Below are 15176 nucleotides of genomic sequence, written 5' to 3'. Positions count from 1 at the left end.
CCTGGTGCTGCTCCTGGCATGGCCTCCTGCACTCTTCATTGAACGAGGGTTGATCCCCTGGCTTGGTGGTAATGGTAGAGTGGGGGATATGCAGGACCATGAGGTTACAGATTGTGGTTGTGTACAGTTTTGCTGATGCTAATGACCCACAGCACCTCATGGTTGCCCAGTCTTGAGTTGCTAGATCTGTTCAAAATCTATCCCATTTAGCACGGTGGTAATGTCACACAACACGATGGAGGGTATCCTCAATGTGATGGTGGGACTTCGTCTCCACAAAGACTGTGCGGCGGTCACTTTCACCGATACTGTCATGGACAGATGCATTTGCGCCAGGCAGCTTGGTGAGGATGAGGTCAAGTATGTTTTTCCCTCTTGTTGGTTCCCTCACCATCTGCCACAGACTCCGTCTAGCAGCTATGTCCTTTAGGACTTGACCAGCTCGGTCAGTAGTGGTGCTACTGAGCCACTCTTGGTGATAGGCATTGAAGCCCCCCACTCAGAGTACATTCCGCCCCCTTGCCCCCCTCAGTGCTTCCTCTAAGTGGTGTTCAACATGGAGGAGCACTGATTCATCAACTGAGGGAGGGCGGTATTTGGTAATCAATTGGAAGTTTCCTTGCTCCTGTTTGACCTGATGTCATGGGACTTCATGGGGTCCAGAGTCCTTGTTGAGGACTCCCAGGGCAACTCCCTCCTGGCTGTATACCACTGTGCTGCCACCTTTGTTGGGTCTATCCTGCCGGTGGGACAGCACATACCCAGGGATGACTATGATGGTGTCTGGGACACTGTCTGTAAGGTATAATTCTGAGTATGACTATGTCAGGCTGTTGCTTGACTAGTCTGTGAGACAGCTCTCCCAATTTTGGCACAAGCCCCCAGATGTTAGTAAGGAGGGCTTTACAGGGTCGACAATGGCTGAGTTTGCCATTGTTATTTCCGGTGCTTAGGTCCATGCCGGGTGGTCCATTGGTTTCATTCCTTTGATACTTCTGAGTTCAGAGGGAAACCTGCCACCTGCTTTCAAAATAACCTCATCGACCCTCCTCTCCATGGCAAAGGGAAACACATTAGCTTTGTACCTAAGTAGAAATGCCAATCTGCTATCTCTGATCATAACTGCTTTTCATCTTAGAAATAAAGGGATAGGCTCCAGTACAACTGCTTACAATTTAATATCAATGATATTTTTCCAGGCCATAAGAGACTTAGGGTTGTGGACTTAGAAACAGCTGCCATTGTCCCCAAGTGTAAATACCTGGCACCTCCCTCTCAATAAAACAATCTTCTTCCAATCTCTAAAAATTAAACCACGCATGCTTACTGTCAGGCAGACTCCAATGCATGTCACATGACCCCTTTCGTTTACCCAAAATTTAGAGATGCAGTCCCAAACTATAACACTCTTACAAACCAAAATATATAGCCCTAAAGCAAAATAATCTTATAAATCTCACTGTAAGCTAATTTTCACCAGTTTCTCCATCGGTGTGGCATGACCACAATCTGAGGGCGGAATTTTACGGCAGCAGGATTTTACAGTCCCACTGAAGTCAACGAACTTTTGAGCGACTTGCTACATGTTACAGCCCCACCCCTGCCCCTGCCCCTGTTTGGGCCGTAAAATTCCACCCTGAGAATGCTTGCAAAGGCTGCTCTTCACTTCTCATTGCTAGGCCCATTCAACTTCATTCTGAATACTCAATACAGGGGCAAAACAGTCAGTTCCTTTATTTGGCATTTGATGATTGTAAATGATCGGAAATACAGTGGGAACCATGGGCTAGTTCCCGAACAATAAAGGGGAGGTGGAAACATGGTGGAATGTTCTACTGTCACCGTCTCCAGATCTGCTGAAAAATCAATGGAGGCCTAGACTAACATTTATCTTTATATGTAAGAAGTTTGATAGGTATGTGGTGACGTTACAGTATTGATGTTCCAGAATTACTAAATTGATGAAGTTAGTTTGAAATTTCAGCAAAATGTTTTAAAACAACATTATCCTCTGCTCCACCTTTAAGAAGTGAGCAATATTATTGAAAAAATACCCACCTGGTCTTACCATATGAACCAGAGGGCTTGAAATATGTTTAATGGGTGACCAGGCACCTTTTCTAATGATTGCATGACTCAGTGGTGAAATCAAAAGGAGAATTAAACATCTTATTTGGCTATTAATTGCTTGTTTGTACTGGTTACATCCATGATCTTTACATTTGCTCATGAAACATCTAACTTGCTCTCTTTGACGAGTGTGATTCGTCAGTCTGCAGCCTATTCACAATAACCATTCTTGGTGCCAGTGGGATTTGAATAAGCCATTGGGAGTTAAAATAACCCAGGCTTCATTTCTGAAGCAGCATGTAAGTTTCCAACTCACCTCACAACACACCCACCCACCCAAAACTTGCCCGGAATTAAAATTGGGGCCATTAATCTTTTTAAGCTAAAAATCTTTCATTTACGTTCACAGAGAAAATAAATATTAAAAACTAGTTTACATTTTAAGCATCCTGGGCCAGGATTCTGCCCTTTCATACTGCCTAAAATTGGGAGAGGTAGCGGTATATAAAATGAAGGAAAATGTGGACAGTGACAATTACCACGGCCTTGCTGCCTTCCCTATGTTTCCCCCTCCCCGTTCTTGTCAGGTCTGCATCTGGCCTTTGTTTCCATGCTCACCAGACATAAAAGACAGTGAGATGCCAGGACCCAGGTCCCATCAGGCTTTCTTCCCATTCACCCATGTTACAATAGATTCCTGGGGCTATTGATTCAAGGCAATGGGCCTGGGTTGGGGAGAATTTGGAAAGGCTGTTGAAATTCTGCTCTGAAAAGGAAAATTCCAGCCTTCAGGGCTGTTTCCACCTGCAAACATTCCTAGTGCAGATGGCAGTTGCAGGGAATGCTAGCGAAAAGATTTTGAGCCTCTGTTTTTTTGACCATTGTCATATTTATAATGTAGTCATCTGTTCACCTTGAGAAGGAAACATATCGGAACCTTATTAAAATATTTTAATGATGTTCCAACCCATTTAAGTATCAATGTGTGGAGCAAATGCCATGTGTACCAGGAGCTCAGTGGAAAAACCAGAGGTCCTTGAAGGTACTGTGTAGTGGTCACCCCTTCTGAATTGACCAGCCCCACAACCCTCCGTTCCCACAGAGAGGCATCAAGTTGACTGCCCCATCCCTTCCCCCACCCCAGCAGTGAGTTGTCCAATTACAAAATAATTAGATGAGGCATAAAATATTTAGATGAGGCCTGATCATGAAAATGATTTGAACTTCTTCCTGAAGTCATTAAATGAGCATTACAATTTATCCAGCCACAGCCCACACAGCCTACACTCCAATTGAAAAATGTCTTCTCAACAAGTCAAGTTGTAACATAAGAATAAGCGGTAGCAAACATTGGGATGGAGTGCAGTTGAAGTTGACATTAGTGTTCCTAGACAGATCAATATCCTTTGGAAGCAAGTGTTCTCTTACAAATCAGCCATAATGTTATCCATAACATTCAAAATATAAGCATGATCGTATTAGCAGATATTGGTTAATTCATGACCACCATATCAAAGAAGTTTAAGTGCAATAGGGGGAGGTGGTGGCATAGTGGTATTGTCACTGGGCTAGTATTCCAGAGTCCCCAGGTAATGCTCTGAGGACCCGGGTTTGAATTCCACCATGGCAGACGATGAAATTTGAATTTAATTAAAAATCTGATGATGACCACAAAACTATTGCCAATTGCTGTAAAAATGCATCTGGTTCACTAATGCCCTTTAGGGAAGGAAATCTGCCATACTTACCTGGTCTGGCCTACATTGACTCCAGATCCACAGCAATGTGGCTGACATTTAAATGCGCTCTGAACAAGAGCAATTAGGGATGAGCAATAAATGCTGGCCTAGCCAGCGACCCCCACATCCCATGAACGAATAAAAAAAAATTATAACTCCTGCTTGCTGAAGTCACACCCCCATATCAAATTTACCGCCCATGTAGGTGTGGCTTCAGAACAGCATGCTTCGTGACTGCCTTTAAAAGGCGTGTAGCTCTGAAGAAGAGTCATATGGATTCGAAACTTTAACTCTGTTTCTCTCTCCACAGATGCTGCCAGACCTGCTGAGTTTTACCAGCATTTTCTATTTTTATTTCAGATTTCCAGCATCTACAGCATTTTGCTTTTATTTAAAAGATGTGCACCTGGCAACCTGAACTTTGAGGGGAGCTTGGAGGCAAGTGCACACAGCCTTGTGCTCCCGAACATTGCCCGTAGGACATCAAGGAAGAGGTGCCTCGCATTCGCAGGCAGCACAGGCAAGTCACTTTTTCCCAGTTGGCTTTCAGTGCAGTGCCGGGGTAAGGGCTCCAGTGCAGATCAGGCTGGGGTGGGGGGTGTGGGGGGCAAGGCAGCACAGGTTGAAGGAAATACTCAAGAACACGCTGGGGTGCAGGAGTGAGGGAAGTGGCCACGCACTTGGAAAAGCTTTTCAAAAGTGAGCATTCTTCTGCAGCTGAGACCGTTCAGCTGCAGCTCCATTGACATGCTTGGCGTCGGGCCTCTGAAACTTCACTGCCCACTCAAGCAATGCAAAAGCATGGAAGTGCCACCAAATGATCCAGAACCTTTACCCCTCAGGCACAGACTGAAAATTAATGTACGTTTTAGTGGCAGCAGAGCAATTGGCTGACTGGACAAGTAGTACAATCCCCTTGCGAAAGGTGGTCATGGTGCAGTCACTGGTGGAGACACTCACAGACCCTTGCAATGTCTTTTTTAAGTGTGGACCAGTATCAAGCTAACATTGTAGCCTTGCAGCGCAGATTAAGAGAATGCCTGCGCCTGACCTGAGAGCACAGCATGCAGTGCAGTGGCCAAAACTGCTGCCAATCGGTCAAGTGGAGTGGGGCGGAGGTGGGTGGGGTTTCGGACAGCCAATGATCGCACTACACACTGGCCATCCAAGTGTGGCCAGCACTCTCCTGCATGTGTGAAGGGGCCTTCAGACTTAACCAAGAGAGGTTCTTAGTACACTCAAGCTAACCCACATGCATCTCTCTCTTTGATCCTGCAGGAGGAGAACATCAGGGTCATGGAGCCTGGTGATTTCGTGGTCTGCCTCATGGCTTACAGAGAGCAGAGAAGAAGAAGAAAAGAGTGGCAGAGGCACCAGGCTCGACAAAAGGAGGAGCACCTCTCTCAAGATGAAGGGGTGGCAGGGCCTGCTGCGCATGCAGCTGAAGATCCACAGTGAGCTGTCGCTCGTAGGTGCCTCGCTAGACCCAGGTCTATAGACAGCGCCTGTCATTCCTGCAGATGACTGAGAACCAGTCTCGCAGAAGACTGCGCATGTCTAGGGAACTGGTTGGTCACATATGCCACCTGCTGCAGGATTTGGCGCCACAGGGACATGGCGGGCATCCACTGCCAGTGGCCGTGAAAGTGACCATGGTGCTCAATTTTTATGCCAGTGGCTCCTTCCAGGGTTCCACAAGTGACCTGTGCAGGATCTCACAAGCCTCCAAGCATAAGTGTATCCAGGAGGTTATTGACACCATTTTCGCGAAGGCACAGAACTTTGTGCATTTCACCCGGGATCAGGAAAGCCAGGAAGCAAGGGCACTGGGGTTTGTGCAGATCTTAGGTTTTCCACAGGTGCAAGGCGCCATCAACTGAAATAAGCAGTCAACTACGTCAACAGCAAGGACTTCCACTCACTTAATGTTCAGCTGGTCTGAGACCACCACAAATGCATCCTACAGGTCTGCACACAATTCTGAGGGACTGTCCACAACTCCTACACCCTTAACAGATCTCAGATCCCTGACATCTTCCAGGGCCCAGAGAGGCTGCAGGGTTGGCTCCTCAGGGACAAGGTTTACCTACAGAGGTCGTGGCTGATGATGTGGTGGCCTCAGACTGCAGCAGAGCGGCAGTGTTAAGAGGCTTGTGCCATGACTTTGGTGGAGCAAACTATAGGCATTGTGAAAATTATGTTCCGGTCCTTTGGCAGGTGTTATGATGTGACAGATGACATGTGTCAGGTGGATCAAATCCACGAGGGAAACTTGATCATGCGGTCACAACAGTTTTGCAATTTGTATTTTATTTCGAGATGCATGCCTTGAATTCAGTGGTAATAAGTCCACCAAGGCTTAAGAGATTTTTTTGGACAGCTAAATTAAATATTTATTAACAAAAGAAAAGATTTCAAGCACATACATAGGTTTACAAATTACTACTATAATAACTCCTACAAAGCCTAATTAATCTGGCTTTCAGTTATACCCCTGTTAAGGCAACAGTAAAAACAAATAGATTTAAACAGATCCAGGCAAGTAAACACAATACCTTGGACAGTAGAATTCAAAGTGGCTTTTCCCAGCTTTGGTTTCTGTAGACAGTAGGCTTGATGCACAAATACTAGAGGCTTTTCACACTTCTGGTAGATCTTACAATGCCTTTCCTGACACATAACCTCTTCTCCTTTATACATGTTTCTCCCTTTTAATGTAAATCCCATTGTTCCCATATGTCTTTGGAACTTTACCTTTCTCATAACATAAATCTTTTCATGGTGCTAATATTATCAGTAACCTTTGGGAAAAATAAACACACTGCTTGGCCTAACTTATCTGGCTAGGTGTAACATCCTAACATCTCTTTGAAATTCAAACTACCCCGATTTATCTAAAATTGCAATTTCTCCTCATTCCACATTCTAAGACTTCAGCCAAGTTTATGTATTTAGCATTTCAAACCTAGCTTCTTTCGATGAGTCAAGGCCTCCAGGCCAGCTGTCTCCAATTCAATTAAATCCCACACACACAGAAAAGCTATCCAAACCACACTATTAACCTACTTTTATGATAAATCACAATAATATTATGATAATGATTATACTTTTGTGACAACAGGTCTGGTGGAGTACTGTAATACAGCCCACAGAAGGCGTTGAACTTCTTCGTTGCTTGCTGGGCGCTCCACAACCTGGCGCTGCAATGGGGGGAGGACCTGGCTAAGGAGGAGATGAAAGAGCTGCACTTCTCCTCTGATGAGGAGGACGTCGAAGGGGATAATAATGATAAAGTTCTCGAAGGCGAAGATGCCGGCAATGAGGCCATCTCACTGGCCAGCCGAGGCAGGTGCGCTCGAGAAGTCCTCATAGCCGCAAGGTTTCTGGAGGATGATGATGATATGCAGCGGAGCACATTCCATAGATCTTCAAGTTGCCTCTGTGAATATCTGACCACTGTCTGACTGAGAGCAGCTCACATGCGCTCTGTGATCAGAGTCATAACATGGAGGCGCAACCGTGAAGCTTTAACTGCACACGATCCTTTATCCACCTTCAGCACCTGACCCCTTCAGGAGCACAGTGTCACCGGTCACAGATGCTGATGAGAAGGGGAGGCCACCTCACCTCAAACATGCTGAGAGTGCACAGGGAGAATGACGGGGACTCTGTGACAACTGCCCACGACATTCTTGCAGTGATGACAAGCACCATCGAGGTGCAGGCATCAGTAATATGCCCAGGGATTGTTAAACTGGACCATCACTGTGCTCTGAAGGTTACATACTGCACAGGGAAGAGGCCCTGGACTGAGACACCTGCCTTTATCTTGTGCAGGAACCAAGGTTTCACATCTGAGTGACATGAACACTGTTCATCGTAGGCAAGGAGACATTTTTGGGAGCTTATTTACGATCATGAACATTATGTACAAGTGACTAACACCCATGCCCAGGCTGTACAACTACATCTTCTTACCGCCGCCCGGAAGCCCTGGTGTGCCTTGTTGCCATCCGGCGGACCACGCTTATATAGGGTGTGGTAGGCTGCACTCCCTTTTCAGTTATTTAAAAAACCTTTTATTAATGTTTTGTTTGCATTTCAGCCCCACGCTCCTGATCTACGGACACCCGGTGCGGAAGGGGATCGGGAAGGAGGAGGACCTCCTCGTGAACCTGCTCCTGGGCCTGGCCAAGTTGGCCATTAACAGGTCCAGGCAGCGGGCGATCGGGGGGTCGTCCCGCCCGATTGTTTGTCCCTCTTCCGCGGCTACGTTCGCGGCCGGGTGTCCCTGGAGAGGGAGCACACGGTCTCTGCCGGCACCATCGAGGCCTTCCATGCCCGGTGGACACCGCAGGTACTGGGGTGTTTTATCGACCCCTTTATTCACATTTTGGTTTAATGTTTTTAAGTTTCCTTTAAACTTTGTCCTTGGTTTTACAACTGACCTGACTTAGGGGCTGTGCTTGATTTATCCCTTATTTTGTTAATTTAGTTTAATTGTTTTAACTCCAAAAGAATTACATCTTCTTACCGCCGCCTGGAAGCCCTGGTGTGCCTTGTTGCCGTCCGGCGGCAGAGGTCCCCATTGGGGGGCCCTCTACGGAGGTGTCCTCCTGCTTTCCATCGGGTACCTGGGGTGGAAGGTGTTGCACGCAGCAGTCCCCTATAATCGAAGAATGTGTAGGTTCATGGACTCCCAGGACACCTGCCCTTTTTGTGGTCTTGTGGAGTCCGTGGACCATGTTTATATAGGGTGAGGTAGGCTGCACTCCCTTTTCAGTTACTTAAAAAACCTTTTATTACTGTTTTGTTTGCACTTCAGTCCCACGCTCCTGATCTACAGACACCCGGTGTGGAAGTGGGTTGGGAGGGAGGAGGACCTCTTCGTGAACCTGCTCCTGGGCCTGGCCAAGTTGGCCATTAACAGGTCCAGGCAGCGGGCGATCGAGGGGGGAGTCCCGCCCGACTGTCTGCCCCTCTTCCGCGGCTACATTCACGGCCGGGTGTCCCTGAAGAGGGAGCACGTGGTGTCTGCTGGCACCGTTGAGGCCTTCCATGCCCGGTGGGCACCGAGGAGGGGGGCAGCTGGGGTGTTTTATCGACCCCTTTAATCACATTTTGATTTGATGTTTGTAAGTTTCCTTTAAACTTTGTCTTTGGTTTTACAGCTGACCTGACCTAGGGGCTGTGTTAATTTTATCCCTCATTTTGTTGATTTAGTTTAATTGTTTGACTCTGAAAGAGTTACATCTTCTTAACCTTCCTAACTCTGCCGCTACATCCTGGTGCTCCCCCGACATCCACAGCAGAGGTGAAGGCAGCCTGCTGACTGCTATGCCCTGTCTGTGATGGCCTTGGTGGGCATCCTCTGGAGGGTTGAGACCTGGAGGACTCCGGCCCGCTTTCAGGGTCCTGTTGTGTGGCTGTGGCACCCTCCTCGGCCTGTGGAGCTGGAGCTGCCGGGGTCACAGGAAGAGGGGATTCGGATGGCTGAACACTCCCAGAGGCACCTGGGCGGATGGCCCCAGGGTGTGTACCTGCTGATCCTTCTCCCTATGGGTGCCCGAAGACCCTTATCTGACTGCTTGTGGAGAAGGGGAAGCTGGAGTGAGGTCGAGTTGCCCCACACCCCTCTTACTCTGACACCGTTGGAGGCCAACTATGGCATCAGCGATGGAGTTCAGTCCGCGCAGCAATGCAGGACCTATGTTCTGGACCAAGGTCACCATGGCAGCTGCCATTCTATCAGAATTGGATCATTGCATTGTCATGCCGGTGCTATCAACTCAGCTTGAAGGCGGACGGACTCCTCCATCGTGCCTTGCAATCTGAGGAGTGCAGCGGACATCCCTTCCTGATGTTCCTGAGCTTGCCTTTGCAACTGAGGTATGACCGAGTCCAGAGGCTCCTCATCTGACTAGGATTCAGCAGATTTCTGGCCTCCAGCAGTGTTTCTAGTGCTTGAAACCTGGAAAATCCCTGCTGTTGACTGCTGTGGATCAGACAGTGCAATGTGCTAACCAGATTGTGTCCCCCTGGCTTCTCTAAAAGTAGATCCCACTGAGGTGTGTATCTCTGTGCTGGTGGAGCATGATGGTGAGCACTCTGATGGGTCCTCAATTAAGGTGTCATCAGATTCTTCTCCTGAGGGGCTTTCAGGGCTTGAGTTGTGGATCTGGGCCGTGGACCCCCTCAGCTGCTTCCATATGTGCCTGCGAAAGCAAGGAGGGATAATTAGTGCATGGCAGGGGACTGCAGAACAGGGGAAGTGACTCACAGTATGGTTGTCTGATGGATGTTGCACTGCTGGACCCTCACTTGGCTGAGCACCGCCGATCTCACCGTCAGCACAGGAATGGCCCAGATCATTGCCGGCCAGCTAGATGACTATTTTCAAAGTCTGTAAGGACTTTGATGTCAGGCATTCCTCCACCAGTCTGCGACCTCTCCCTTTTGTTGTATGGTAGCTTGTCCTGCATGAAGGCACATGGAGATAGTGTAAGCAGGATGCCTGCCAGGCCAGATGAGAAGGATGCCTGGCATGTGTGGGTGGTGAGTGAAGACATGGATGGGATGAGGACACGATCCGCAGGGTACATGAACGTGTATGTGGGAGAGTGAATGGTGATGTTCTCTGAAGTAGCAGTGAGTAAGCTCCCTGTGGATGTGTGATGGGTTTGTGAGTGTGTGAGTTGAGAGTAATCAGGAAGGTGATTAAGCATGGTGGAACTAAGGAGATCATTCATCCTCTTTTGGCACTGGTTGACTGTCCTCTTTTGCAGGGTGTTGGCACTGACCACCACTGCCACCGCCTTCCATGCTGGACTGGTGACCATGCTTGCTGGTCTTCGTCCAGAGAGCGGGTGTAGAGGACTTCACAGTGGGCCTCCTTGCGTCGGGTCTTACCAAGCACTGAACTGGATCTTGAGGGATGGAAAACCTTTTGATATCAACATTCGCAGCCAGTTTCTGCGAGACTCCCCATCACGTTTATCTCTATGCAAGTCTGCACTTTTACTCCGTTAAGAAACAGGCCATAAATGGTCTGCAAATGTTTCCGGGGGCTCCCCAGATTCTGTTTCATATTGCTCATGTGTTCAAATGGGTCCCCCACATTATACCCTAGAGCTCACAAAACTGCATTCCTTACAGCTTCCAAAGTCCTTTCCCCTTGCCAAGCTGTTCTCGATAAATCATTTTCTCTGTCTTCAGTGGTGCCAACAACACCTTTATATGTTTTAAATTTAAAATTTTTAAAAATTAATGTCAGAAACCTTATCCCACCCATGGATGAGGTTTCCTCAAAAATGCAAAGGCCGCCTGGCTGATTCGTCCGCCCGCCACCTGTAAGGTTGGACAGGCGGTGAAAAACTCTCTTCATTAATACTTTAATGGCCTTAATAAGTCTCTTAATTGTTACCGGGCGTGCTGCCGACTCTTGTGTGTGCCCGCCGAGCGAAATATCGTGTGAGTGTGCGATGACATTGGGACGCTCACCAGACGTCATCATGTGCTATTTTACGCCCGATTGGGTCAGGCGCCTGCCTGCCCGAGGGACGTAAAATTCTGCCCATGGTCTTACCCTCAAATTTCCCTTTTTCTCTTGCGTAAATTTACTCCATCTTTTGGTTGGTTCACCAATTTTTAATGTCCAAGAGACTGAGAATTATAACTGACACAATTTTGCCACAAATCCAAAAGCTTTATTGCCAAAAACTTAAACTTGAAAACAATACTGAGTGGTTCAAAACATACGGTTACCCACTAATTAGGACCAATCAGTTTCCAGCAGGACTTCTTCCATTGATGGTTGATGGTATCGATGAGGGATTTTAGTCTGATTTTATACTTTGGCTGTATGGCAACTGCTCTCATGCTCAATCCCTCCGAGCCACTCATTTGACAGTCTCTGACTGGTTTCTGGAATGCGTGGTAACATGTTACGAGAATTGTCAGCCCCTTTCCATAGCAAAATTAAACATATCTTAAAACATATCCTCACACTGTGGGTTCAAGTCCTAGCCCAGAGACTTGAACACATATACGAGGCTGGAACTTCAGTGTAGTACTGAGAGAGTGCTGCACTGCTAGAGGTGCTGTCCTTCAGATGAGATATTAAACCAAGGCCCCTCTGTCCTCTCAGGTTGACACAAAAGATCCCATGACACTATCCAAAGAAGTGCATGAGTGTTCTCCCCACTGTACTGCCCAATATTTATCCGATAACCAACATGACTATAACTGATTATCTGGTCATTAATAAATTGCTGTTTGTGAGAGCTTGCACTCTGCAAACTGGATGCTGCATTTCTGACATTACAAATTAGACTTCACTTCAAAAATACTTAATTGGGTCTGACGTGCGCTGGGATGTCCTGAGGTTAGGTAAGGTGATACACAAGTACAAGCCTTTCATTTGGTTTTCTCTTCTTCCAGTCGCCTTGTTAATAGCACTTAGGTTGGATTCATGAATGACAGGAGTGCTGGACCGTTAAGTACATGGAAATTGAAACATGACTCACATTAGTTGGATAACTATCCTTATTCACTCTGCATTTGAGTTCTATTGGTGTTTTAGTAACAATTTTACCAACCTCCATCAAATATCAGAAACAGTAGTCAGAAATTAACAATTAATTCAGTCTCCAGTGGATAACAATGTCAAAATGCTCAGCTCTGCTATTTTTTGTTATTGATTTAATGTATGCAAGATTTCCAATATATGAAAAGTTTGTTTTAAAACTGTTTGATCCTGACGAAGTTTAAATATTTTGTTAATTAACCCAAAATGTGTGCAAGTAGTCATTTGGTGGTAAAGAATTTAAGTATTTCTGAAAAAAGAGACTTTTTTTGTCAAAGCTTTTCGTCTTGCACTCATCAGGACAATTCGCAAGAAAATGCCAATGTCGATGAACAACATACTTATACTGTATGAGAAGAGAGTGCCGATTGGTTGGCAATTGGACTCTGATTATAGAGGCGTTGCAAAGAGAACAAGCCAGTTGATGGTGAGTGACAGTTAACTGCCAAGCATACATCCATATATACTGGAAGGTATATATATTAATACATAGGTCCCTGTTCTTTGCAGAAGGAAAGAACATGTACACACACTGAGCCTGTTTCAATTAAACAAAATAAGTAACAGCTATTCGCTGGTTCACCCCCCAGGATAATGTCTTGACCAATCCGCGTCAAGCTGCCTAGTTTAAATTTCAAACAATGTTTGGCAGTTAATTGTCAGTCACCATCAACTGGCACATTTTCCATGGCAATGCCTCCACCAATCAGAGTCCACTTGCCAACCAATCAGCACTCTCTTCTCATACAATATAAATATGTTGTTCCCCCTGACATTGATATTTTCTTGTGAATTGTCCTGATGAGTGCAAGGTGCAAATCTTCAGCAAAAATGTCTCTTTTTTTCAGTAATACTCAAAATGAACACAATTCTTCTTTGAAATGTGTCTCCAATTGATCACAAGGGATGGCGCACTGAATTAGAACACTATCCTTTACTCTCTGAGGATAGGGTTCAGATTCAGTCTGGATTGGTGGATTGAAACTCATTCTGACTATGAATTCTGAATTCTGCTTAAGATTCATAGTCTATGTCTCAAAAATGTGTGTCCTTTTTAATTCACAATATTTTCCAGAGAAATAAGTATAAAAAAGTTTTAGCTGTATAGGTTTTTAATTTTTGCATTGGAACTGTTCCTAAGGTTTCCAGAAGTGAAGTGATAAAACTCTTTGGTGTTGCAGCTTTCATCTCAACAATTTGCATTTCCACATTGTAACATAATTGAACATTGTTCTTAAACATGAGAATAATTTTGTGAAATTTGGGTGTAGACCCCCCCCCCCCCCAAACCCACCACACCATCATCAAATACTGTAGTAAATAGTTAATTATTTCATGGAACTGTTTGTTTTAATCTGTACTCAATACTTCTGATTTAATATTTCAGATATGCCATTGCCCTTCAAAATAACTGAAGTTCTATCTGTTGCCAGACGAAAATAAAGTATAGTTGTGTAGCTTTTAGGCTTTCCAAAAATAAAATTAGAATAGAACTGTCATAAACTCCACGCCATTTAAGTGCCTAACAGTGTGCTTGATCTACCATCGCCAAAGCTATAAATATCTGAATTATAACCAGTCCCATTAAATTAATTAGTTTTAAGGACAGGTTAGAAAATTTTGGATCAAGTATGAATCTGATGTACATAGGCCCAGATAGCAGTTGATAACTTATATTAATTTCAAATGTTTAATCGTCTTTGATGGATTTCATTCATTCCTACATCAGTAGAGCAGCTCTCATAGAACCATAGAACCAAGCCGAACAAAGGTGGCCATTTGGCCTATCATATCTGTGCTGATTTTTTGAAAGAGCTATCCAATTAATTACACTCCTGTACCCTTTCCCCATAGCCCTGCACTTTTCTCCTTTTCAAGCATGTCCCCATTGCTTTTATGGAAGTTACTTATGAGTATGTTTTCACCATCCTATCAGGTAGTGCATTCCAGATTATAACAATTTGCTGTGTGAAAAACATTCTCCCAGTTTCCCTGGATTTTTTTCCAGTAACCTTAAATCTATGCCTTTTGGATACTAGTATGTGTTTATGTTATTCTAAAAAATGATTTAGGAACTATATTGTCATGCATATCCAAAGTGCTATATCACTCACTACTGCACTACAGTCGGTGTACCAAAGCAATAATGAGTCATTCCACAGTACATGAAGAGATCTGGAAAAATGCACTCGATGTAAGCTCCAGTATTTGTGTCTAAAAGTGTGATTATTACGAACTTTTGGGAACCACAAGACATAACATGGTGGCAGAGGGTACTTGTGAATAAAATCCAAACATTATAAATGAAATAAATGCTGAATTAGATTGAGAGAAATCAACTTGAATTAGGACCAGGGAGAGAGAAAAAACTGAGTGAATTGTGCAAAAATGAAATGGCTGCCACCACAGAATTGAACGCATAGCTCCAGCCCATAATGAATTGGGAGGTGGGTGATGATGGAGAGGCATTTGGGATGTTTAAACAAAAGTGCAGATTAACATTCAGTAGTTATGCAGAAGAGAAAATGGTCAGCTACATGCTTTTGTGGGCAGTAGAGAAAGGTTTAGATCCTTTCAATAGCTGGGAAATGAGTGAGGATAACAGTAAAAACTTAGACAAAATTTTTGAGAAGTTTAGCAGACATCTCCAGCCAACATCAAACCACCGGATCCACAGATATAAATTTCAGAGCCTGAGATAGGAACCAGGTGAGCCTGTTGGCAATTTTTTAATGAGATAAAGAATGTAGCCAGCAAGTGTAAATTCAAGGAAACAGATCTGG

This window comes from Cetorhinus maximus, chromosome 2 (genome assembly GCF_964194155.1).
Source record: "Cetorhinus maximus chromosome 2, sCetMax3.hap1.1, whole genome shotgun sequence".
Lineage (NCBI taxonomy): Eukaryota > Metazoa > Chordata > Chondrichthyes > Lamniformes > Cetorhinidae > Cetorhinus > Cetorhinus maximus.
Note: the sequence above shows the minus strand (reverse complement) of the source record.